Genomic DNA, 9,155 nt, shown 5'->3' with positions numbered 1-9,155 from the left:
ACTTCTTTTCTGTGTGAGTTGCCAGAATTCAATTATATATGTTTTTTTTTGTTTTGTTTTGTTTTTTGGTTTTTGGTTTTTTTGTTGTTGTTGTTGTTTTTTGTTTTTTTTGTTTTTTGGTTTTTTTACCAAAGAGACTTAACAGATATCTTTGGAGGTTAGAGATGGTTTGGAAAGTCTCTCTGTTCTGCATTTGGTGATTCCTAGACAGGAAACCTGCTCTGAAGCTCAGTTGAGCCCAGTTTTGCCATTACTAGTTTCTTATCGGTCCAGCTGTGATAATCGTACGAGCTTCCTCAAAGGCCTATTGTGAGGATTGGGAGAAACCGGTCACGTCTGTGGAAGAATGTCCGGCTTGTAGATTGTAAACCCAATGAAACCCCTTCCTGTTTCTATCCCAATGAAACCCCTTCCTGTTTCTATCACCAGGATTTCTAGTCAGTTAAAGTTATTTAATCCTGAAGGGACTGTATACCAATAATGCTTCAGAGATAGGTTCTTCTCCATGCAGCCCACAATGCTTTTTAATTTGCAATATTCTGCCTTAATTTCCCAAGTTCAGAAATTACAGACATGTAAACCACACCTGGCTGTTAGAGAGACAATTTTTTAAAAATGTGTGTGTGTGTGTGCACTTGAGAGTGCCACAGCACTTTTGTGGATCTCAGGGGACAACGTGTAGAAATCATTTCTCTCCTTTCACTATACAGGTCCTGGGAACTGAACTCAGGTCATCAGGATTGGTAGCAAGTCCCATATTGGATAAGCCATCTTGATGGCCCTATAGTGATTATTTGAATTTCAAATGTGAGCCTCATCATTTTAATTGATGTTTGAAAGCAGTCATGATGGCACATGTCTGTAAGCCATCATGTGGCTTGGAAGGCTGAGGTGGGAGGATTGGGAGCTGGAAGCTACCTTGGCCTACACAGGAAAAGCCTGTCTCAAATATAAGCCAATAGCTGGGCATCATGGCATGTGCCTTTGATCCCAACAATTGGGAGACAGAAGGAGAAAGTTTTCTAGTTTGAGGTCATCTAGTCTACATAACAAGTTTCCAGGCCAGCCAAGGCTGTACAGTGTCTGTCTCAATGCACAAACAAAAGGGCTGGGGAAGTGTCTCAATCAGTAAAGTGCCTGCTGACACAGGATGGGTCCCTGACTTGGGAACCCTGGCACCCAGATGAAAAGCCAGCTGTGGTGGCACACACCTGCAATCCCAGTGCTGATGAGAGCCAGCTGTGGTGGCACACACCTGCAATCCCAGTGCTGATGAGAGCCAGCTGTGGTGGCACACACCTGCAATCCCAGTGCTGCCAGCTGTGGTGGCACATACCTGCAATCCCAATGCTGATGAGTCAGAGACAGGTGGATTCCTGGGACACCTGGGCCAAATAGCTTTGTTGAATGGGCAAGGACCAGGCTCAGTGAGAGGCCATGTCTAGAAAACCAGGTGGAGACTGACTGGAGAAGACACCTGAAACCAAGGAGCCTCCACATGCACCTGTGCACACACATGACCATATACACACATGGCAAATAATAAGGAACACATGTCAGTCCCTTGAGAAGCCCACATCTACACCTGGGTGAGTTTTATTTTATTTTATTTTATTTTTTTTTAAAGATTTATTTATTTATTATATATGAATACACTGTAGCTGTCTTCAGACACACCAGAAGAGGGCATCAGATCTCATTACAGATGGTTGTGAGCCACCATGTGGTTGCTGGGATTTGAACTCAGGACCTCTGGAAGTGCAGTCAGTGCTCTTAACCACTGAGCCATCTCTCCAGCCCCTGGGTGAGTTTTATATTCTCCCTGAGTATCCTCTTTCTGTTAACTCTCGTGATTAAATTGGTACTAAAAAAATCTCTCTTTGGGGTACCAGTGAGGTTAATCTTGATGGAGCGGAGCGGGGTGAGGGGGAAGGAAACTTGCTACCAAGCCTGATGACCTGATTTGATTCTCAGAACACACATAGTAGAAGAAACCACTTCCTGAAACTTGACCTCTGGCCTCTACAGGGGCATCTTATTTTGGTACACACACGTACCTAACACACACACACACACACACACACACACACAAAAACCTAACTCAATAAACAAACTTTTTTTTTTTTTTTTTGAGACAAGGTTTCTCTGTGTAGCTGTCCTGGAACTCACTCTGTAGACCAGGCCAGCCTCGAACTCAGAAATCCGCCTGCCTCTGCCTCCCAAGTGCTGGGATTAAAGGCGTGCACCACCACTGCCTGGCTCAATAAACAAACTTTAAAAATTAAAATCATTTAAATAAGCTCTGTTTCAAAATAACTAATTTATTCAAATAAAATATGGGTTCTGATTAAAATCTACAGCCTTTTTCCCCTGAAAAGGTTATATTCGTTATGACTTTTGGTTTGGGTATCATGCATAGGAGTCATTGTCAGCTTTGTGAATTAGCTAAGTGAGAAACATATTAATTTTTTCCTATTCTCCTAAATTATCTTGTCTCCATCACACTCATCAGATAAATATTCAACCATCAAATTGGCTTTTGAATTCTGAAGATCAAAGTATTAACCAAGAATAGCTTCTTTTAAAAATGCTGTCCCAGCTACAATAAAGGCAGCTGTCTGATAAATACCACATCATCAAAATTAGACTAGAATTGATATAATTGCTTTTAAAATGAAAAGTTTCAATTATTTTCTTTCAGTCAGTGAGGGTAAAGGACATTCTCTTTCCCAATTTATAAAGCACATTGCTGAATAAAGCTACCAAAAAATTAAGGATAAAATAAAAAATACTAAAGAATCCATCTTTTGGTTATTGTTACTAAATATTACCAACACTAAGCTTAAAATATATGTTTTTCCATATTGTGTGATATTCTCATAGCAGATGCTCTCTAAGGGTATAATGGTGTTTTATTTGTTTGTCTAATTTTGCAAGAATTGTCTTGAACACAGGGTTGCCCACTTCATGCTATAGAAAATAATTTTTGTTTGTTTTTTTTTTTAAACAGTCTCATGTTGCCCAGACTGGCCTCAAAATTCATTATGTAGCTGAGACTGGCCTTGAACTCATGATATTTCTGTCTCAGCCTCACAAGAGCTGGAATTACATGTGCGCCCACTTCCTTATTTAATTAAAAAACAAACAGGGTCTAACGTACCCCAGGCTAGCCTCAAACTCAATCAGAAGCCAAGGGTACCCTTGAACTTCTCTGATCCTCCTGTCTCCATCTCCTGAGTGCTGTTGTCACAGGTATATGCCACCACACCCAGCTTATGTGGTCCTGGGGACAAACCTGGAGCCATGTATACACCAGGTAAGACCTTACAGCACTGAGCTCCATCATAGACCTGGAATGGTTTTTTTTTAAAAATGAGTACATGCTTTTGTCTATTTTAGTTGCTGTAACCTGTTGGGAGCCGACTCCTAGCAGAAAGCGGCTATCAATTTTGCAGCCATCTCAGGCCATATACCCTGACAAGAGACTTGTTTTCACAGCCCACAGCAGCTGAGCACACTCTGATAAACATCTTGTTTTTCTCACTTATTGTTGCTGTTTAGTGACCCCAGCTGCAAGGCACATTTGGTATCCACGCTGCAAGGCACATGGACAAAGTGCCTTCAGCTGTGATCCTCTGCTTGTCCACGAGGGCAAGGCATGTGGAAAAGCGAATAAATACCCAGGATTTCCTTTCAATAATAAGACTTGATCAGACCCTCTGTTTTGTCTCCATTCTTCGCGTCTCTCACCCCTCCATCCCCACTCTCTCTCTTGCTAGTCCCTGACCCATGGACCGGAGCAGCAGCTCGGGCCAGGACAGTAACTAAATGCTGAAGACAGAGTAATATAGCAATTTAGCTGGGCATGGTGGTGCACGCACTCTGGAGGCAGAGGCAGATGGATCTCTGATTTGGAGACCAGCTTGGTCTATAGAGTGAGTTCCAGGACAGCCAGGACTACACACGGGAGGCGGGCCCGGACGAGGGAGAGGGAGAGGGAGAGGGAGAGGGAGAAATTTATTTAGCTCACAGTTCTGGTGTCTGAGAACTCCAAGTTTTACAGTACAAGCATTTTCTTTGCCCGTGGTGGAGGACTTTTTGTTTTGTTATACATGGTAAGTGACATTGTAGCAAAGACAGGGAACAAAGAAGCCAAAAGAGCCCAGGAGTTCAGAGCTTTTATAACAAAACTATCCCTGGTTCTGGGGAGATAGCCTAGTTAAGAGCACTAGTTGTTTTTCAGACCATCTGGGTTTGATTCCTGGCACCCACATGGCAGCTCACAACTGTCCACAGCTCCAGGCCCAGGGGATCCTACATCCTTTTCTGGCCTCCACAGGCACTGTACAAATGTGGTGTTCAGATATAAATGCAAGCAAAACATCCATACTCATGAAATAAAATAATAAAATAAAATAAAATAAAAAGGACACAGAGCAGCAGAGAGGAGAGTGACTGGGCACAGTGATTTGAAGGAGGAAAGGGAAGTGGGGGAGGGGCTCTAGCTGGGGCAGGGACCACAGATACAGAAGGAAGCAGGAGGGTCAAACAACAGTAAGGATAGATGAAAAGTCATAAGGAATCCTACCTTTTTTTTTTTTTTTTTTTTTGAGACAGGGTTTCTCTGTCTGTCTGTCCTGGAACTCACTCTGTAGACCAGGCTGGCCTTGAACTCAGAAATCCACTTGTCTCTGCCTCCCAAGTGCTGGGATTAAAGGCCTGCACCACTACTGCCCGGCTAGGAATCCTACTATTAACAATCTACCTAGGTACCCACAATATATGTAATTTGTAAATATATGTTCCCCCTAAGAGCCATAGAATATCTAATAAAAACACCAAAACTAGGCATGAGAAGGTCTTTCGAGTTGTTGGTCAGAGTTGTCCAAAAGACTCCTTAAATGATACAAGCTACAGCTGTTACTCTGAGTTTCCCCAGAGGTGGATGGCACCTCAGATCAGGACATAAGAGGATGGTTTTCATGGTAGCAGAAGGTGCCATGCAAGCATCCAAAGCAACCTAGCTATGATGCCTATGAACTACAACAATGATCAGCATGGCACACAGGGGCAATAGTGGCACACATACCTTGGCAGCAACCAACAACTCTATAGTTGGCCTTAAGACCTACTCAACAAGAGGGAAACCTTGTCAGATAGTGGAAACATACTCAGGACTAGTGAAGCCATGGGTCTTGGTGGAGAACCTATGGCTGCTACTTTACTAAACTTGTAAAATCTCTGATTACTTTCTAAATATTTATTTTTATATAATTATAGGCCTCACCACTCATCAAGAAAATATCTCTTTGTTACAGACAAAGATCATTACACAATCAATCAAAATGCAGAGTTGTGGAGCCCAGTCCCCACTGATTCAATTACAACTCCTGTGCTTAAGGCTCGGGGATCATTGGAAATGGGAGTGGAACAATAGTAAGACCCCCAAGAACAGGGAATTTATTGTGAGATTGTGTCTCCTAGAAATGTCAGAGACACTACACCCATGAACTCACCAACATGGTTACCTACACATGATCTGAACACGGCTGATACCAGTAGATAAGCTAAACTGAATGGGGGAAAGACAATGGAAAATCAACCCTAGACAAAGGAATACAGGCAAATAAGACATGGCAGAAGTAGGAAGAGATACTTATCCCCAGGGAAGAACACACAGACTGGTTATCCAATCCCGAACCTTCAGCCCTGAGAACAAACATATCCAAGTAACATTATAGGAACTGGGCAGGTTGAATGTATACATCTAGAAACACACACACACACACACACACACACACACCAACAACTAAAGAAAGAGAGGGACTGAAGGGAGGAAATGGGACAGGAGATATTGTGCAATTGTATTATAATCTCAAAAAGTTAAAAATTATAACAAGAAGAGCCATTTCTGAGCCTGGTGATGGTTCAGGAGGTAAAGGCGCTTCCATCAAGCCATAAATTAATAGATGCCATTTTTTAAAAAATTGAAAACAAAGTTATACTAACCAATTAATCCATGAATGGACTAATTTGTCTAAGAGGGCAGAATCTTTATGGTGCAGCTACCTGCCATCAGTTCTGTCTTTCAAATATCATTTCCAAATAATTTTTTCACTTTGGAATTTGGCAGACATAATTTAACCATAGTAGGTGTGATAATTTGTATATGCTTGGCCAGGGAGTGGCACTATTAGAAGGTGTGACCCTGTTGAAGTAGGTGTGGCCTTGTTGGAGTAGGTGTGTCACTGTGAGTGTGGGCTTTAAGACTCTCATCCCAGCTGCCTGAAAGCCAGTATTCTGCTAGCAGCCTTCGGATGAAGATGTAGAACTCTCAGCTCCTCCTGCACCATGCCTACCCAGATGCTGCCATGTGTCTGCCTTGATGATAATGGACTGAACTTTTGAACTTGTAAGCCAGCTCCAACTAAATGTTGTCCTCATAAGACTTGCCTTTGTCATGGTGTCTGTTCACAGCAGTAAAATACTAAGTAGGGAAATTACAATAGAGTAAGAAATTTCTTGAACAGCTTCAAAATAAATATGTGTACACCTTTAAGAAGAGATTAATGTGTAATAGGTGTGAATAAACATGCACACAATATATAGATTTATTTATTATTACTATTAGTGTGTTTTATCCCTGAAATAGAGAGCAAGCTAGGATACCAAGGAAAATACAAATGAACAATTTAAACAAACAAACAAACAAACAAACAACCACAAAGAAACCCACTATGACTGCAGGCAGTCAATTTCCAGAACGAAAGGCACTCAGAATTAGGAATAGAGATACAAAGCACCTTGTTTTATGAGCTTCACAATGCCAGATACAAAAGGACCTTCAAAGCTTCTGGACAACATTAAAAAACAAAACAAAACAAAACAAAAAACACTGCAAAGGATCAAAGTGAGTGGCTTTGAACATCACAGCCACAAAGCCGGATGTGTTCCATATCAGTTAAGCATCCTTATTGTGACATTCTTTCAAGTGCCCAGTGATAAAAACCTACTTCGCTCTGCCTGGTTACAGGATACAGTCTACTCCCATAGCATGTTAAGATTACTTTCCCCTGGGAACACATACTTGAATTCTTTCCAAACATTGTCACAAAGAAAGATGAGAAAAAGAAGTTCACAGATAGAGTGCCCCAGTCTAGCGTTTTGAGACTGGGTGTAGTGGGCACACTTGTCACCCCAGGACTCAGAAGGCTGAGGGAGAAGGAGCTTGAATTCAAGGCCAGCCTGGGCTACATAATGTGACGCTGGTAGGGAAAGAAGTTGGAAACTAGGTGTGGTGTGGTATGAGCTTGTAATCCCAGCATCTGGTTGAGGGAGAGGGACAAGAGTGACCTTCCGGTTCACAGTGATCATTAAGCCAGCCTGGGCTACTTGAGACCCTGTTTCAAAACAAAAAAAAAGGGGGAGTCTAGAAAAAGAAAGAAAGGGAGAGAGAGAGAGAGAGAGAGAGAGAGAGAGAGAAGGAAAGGAAGAAAGGAGGAAAGAAAAGAAAGGAAAAGAAAAGAAAGGAAATGAAAGGAGATGGCTCAGCCAGAAAAGCCGTGGAAGCATAAACCTGATGACCAGAGTTCAACCTTCAACCTCTGGAACCCAAGTAAAAATCCAGATGTGGTGCTATCTTTAATCCCAGCACTCCTGTGTTAAGATGGAAAACAGAGAAAGGGAAATTGTCCAGAAGTTCAAAAACCAGCAAGGCTGGAGCATAGCAGCAGAAAAATAAGAGAGACCTCCCCTTAGCAAGGAGGAATGGAGAAGCTAACTCCTGGAAGTTGTCCGCCAACCTCCATGCATGCAGCCACAAAATACAGGGTCTTTCTCACTCTCTTCCTCTCTTTAAAAAAAATTTGTTGCCAGATAGTGGTGGCACACACCTTTAATCCCAGCAATCAGGAGGCAGAGACAGGCAGAGTCAGTTCTCTGTGAGTTTAAGGCCAGCCAGGTCTACAGAGAGTTCCAAGACAACCAGGGCTACACAGAGGAACACTGCTTGTTTTTTTTTTGTTTGTTTTGTTTTGTTTTTGTTTTGTTTTTTAAAAAAACACCCAAAAATTGTTTAAAATTTTTGTTTGATAGGCCAGGCATGGTGGCTCAAGACTTTAATCCCAGCATAGAGGAGCAGATCTCTGTGAGTTTGAGGTCTGCCTGGTCTGCATAGTGAGTTCCAAAAGAGACAGAACTACAAAGAGAAACTCTGCCTCAAAAGACCAACAAAAACTTTTTTGTTTGGTTTGGGGCTGCAACAGTGGCTCAGTAGTAAGAGCACTGGCTGCTCTTCTAGAGGACCTGGGTTAGTTTCACAGCACCAACATAGTAGCTCACAACTATCTGTAACTCCAGTACCAGGAGGCCCAATGCCCTCTTCCAACCTCTGTAGACCCCAGACACGAAAGTGGTATACAGACAAACATGCACCCATACACATAAAATAAAAACAAATAAATAAAAATCTTTGTAAAGTTTGATTTATTTGTTTTGTTAAGAAAAAGAAGGACCCAGAGGTGAGTGACAAAGAGAGGAAGGGAAGAGGAGGGGCCCAAGCAAGTAGCCCAAGCCCAGTTACTCGGGAAATTGAGGCAGGAGGATGGGAAGTTGAAGATTTGTCTGGACTAAGAGTGAGTAAAAGGTGACCCAGAGTAACTCAGTGAGAACTTGCTTTAAAACGAACAAATGAAAGAAATTAAAAATAAAAAGTTTTGTGGTTTAGTATTAACTCATTGCTTCTAAACGAAGTCCATTTTTGTTGTTGTTAATTTGTTTTGTTTTTGTTTGTTTTTTCAATACAGGGTTTCTCCGTGCATCCCTGGCCGTCCTGAGGTGCATTAAAAATCTTTTTTAAAAAATAAATTTATTTATTTTATGTATATGAGTACATTGCAGCTGTCTGCAGACACACCAGAAGAGGGCATCAGATCCCATTACAGATGGTTGTGAACCACCATATGGTTGCTGGGAATTGAACTCAGGACCTCTGGAAGAGCAGCAGTCAGTGCTCTTAACCACTGAGCCATATCTCCAGCCCTCATTAACATTCTTTACCCTGCAGAATACTAAATAAAATTTACTGGCTTTAAGAACAGCATACTTGCCGGGCGGTGGTGGGCGGTGGTGGGCGGTGGTGGGCGGTGGTGGGCGGT

This window comes from Grammomys surdaster, unplaced genomic scaffold, assembly GCF_004785775.1.
Source record: "Grammomys surdaster isolate TR1022 unplaced genomic scaffold, NIH_TR_1.0 213, whole genome shotgun sequence".
Lineage (NCBI taxonomy): Eukaryota > Metazoa > Chordata > Mammalia > Rodentia > Muridae > Grammomys > Grammomys surdaster.
Note: the sequence above shows the minus strand (reverse complement) of the source record.